The sequence below is a fragment of the Trichosurus vulpecula genome, chromosome 1, assembly GCF_011100635.1.
Source record: "Trichosurus vulpecula isolate mTriVul1 chromosome 1, mTriVul1.pri, whole genome shotgun sequence".
Taxonomy (NCBI): Eukaryota; Metazoa; Chordata; class Mammalia; order Diprotodontia; family Phalangeridae; genus Trichosurus; species Trichosurus vulpecula.
In genome coordinates this window covers 561,312,184-561,314,353 of record NC_050573.1, presented here as the reverse complement: position 1 = coordinate 561,314,353, position 2,170 = coordinate 561,312,184, and positions in this window count along the sequence as shown.

Sequence of the window (2,170 nt, the reverse complement as noted above, 5' to 3'; positions counted from 1 at the left end):
TAAGTTTAAAAATTTATCTTCGCAATGTTAAAACAACTTTTAATGTAATTTACAGTATTTCTACCATATTTACAACTTAATTTGCTAAAGTTAAAAGTACATGAGGATTTCATTGATATCTTGTGTAAAATGGTATTACTTTTTTGCTACAATTAGAAGTATATGAAAATTAGTTGTATGAAACTGACTTAGGAGATGTTATAAAATTATTTTTTCAATTTTCATAAGAATAGAATATGTTGCAACGTAGCAATCTAATAAGTGAAAGATAAATTGAAGTATATACTCTTTTAAAAATAAGCCATGTGTAAAATGTGTCCTTTAAGAACATAACACTAATTATCTTGAGCAATGAGTCTCCAAATGTCAAGTGGCTCTTTTATTCCTTCAGAATTATTCAGAACCTGGCCCTGACCCAAAGTACTGATTTAGGAAGTGAGACTGGAAGAATGAATAAATAGAGGAAGGCACTAATAATTAAGAATTATATTGATTTAACCATCCAGAATAAAACACCCAAAAGAGAAAAATCATGCAACATCTATAAGAAAGGCCTGAAATAGGAACACAATTTTACCAAAAGATAAATAAAATTATAATGCAATAAAACCACCAAAGGAAAGAATTAGACATGAAATGAGAGTTTTAGAGAAAAGAAGGAAAATAAAGCTTTTAGTATAAGCGATGCAAAATCTTACCTAAAAGAATCTTGACCATTAGAATTGACCAAACAGAAATTAATGAATCCATGATTCAGTAAGAAATATTAGGGAAAAAAATAAAGCCTAAAAGTAGAAGAAATATAAACTATTTTTTTAAATAAAAAAAAACTGATCTGGAATAAAAAGCATCACATTTATTAGAACCAGAAACAAAATGAGAATAGAAAGGACCCACCCAACATACAGAATTATAGCTTGAAAAAATGTTATAACCAAAATTCATAGCTTCTGGTTAAAAGAAAAAAAAGAATACTACAGCATCCAGAAAGTATGAGTTCTAAGAAGCCATAGCATACATGACATGACACTTAGCAGCTGCCATGTCAAAAGAGAAGAGAGCTGGAATAAAATACTCCAAATGTCCTAAGATAAATTTTTCATCCATGAAAAAAATGCCCTCCAAAACTGTAAAATCCTACAGGAGGAATATCAATCATTAATGAAGTAGAGGATTTCCAAGTATTCCTCATGAAAAGACCAAAGTTGTTTAGAAAAATTGAAATGCAAATAGAGAAACAAAATGAATCATAGAAAAGTAGATATATTTGAATATTTGTAAGGGATGATACAATGCAGAACTATTTAAATTCTTTTATAGGGAGAAAAAAATGAGGATTCTTTCAGAACCCTAATTTCATTAGCATTTATCCATGAAAATAAAAACAAAAATAATAACAAAAACAAGCACCTGACAGTGGCCTCATTGTTTTTATGATCTTAAGAGAGGAAGGAAAAAAAGGTTATAAAAGGAATATACCAGAGAAGAACAGGGGAACACTGAATATTTAACATAGTATTGGAGCTTGAGAAGACTATAAAAGCATGGAGAAGAGGAAAAAAAATTCAGATGATCCTCATTTTCTTCTGAACTGGATAAAGGATAGTTGACTAAATATGTGTGTGTACACACACAGAGAGATACATTAAAAGTGTAGAGGTATATTAAAATTCAATAACAATATGTGGGAACCGAGAAATGGGAGAGAGGAGGAATAAGAGGCAGGGTAGACTGATCATGATATAAATTTTAAACAAAACAAACTCCAATCTTGAATGACAGATTTTTAAGAGGGGGAGAAATGGGCAGGGGATGAAGGTAAGAATGTCTGATTGTTGACTGAGTGAAAAGAAGAGAATAAGAGTAGTGGAATGGAAGCATATTGAATCAGTCATAGGTCACCAATGTCGAGCACACTCATTTTTCATCATGTTTTTTCTCTGTAAAAGGAGAGTGAAGTAAAATAGATAAAAGATTTAAAAAATAAGGAAGATATAATCCTTCTTTAGAGTTTTCTAATATTCCTGTAAGAAATTATTGTGATACATTGAAGAAAATGAAATAAAAAAATTCATGAACAAACACAATAGCTACAAGATCTGAAAAGATATTTAAGCAGTTGAGGTAAATACTAAATTCTGACAATGTCAATAAGTGAAAATAAATCACT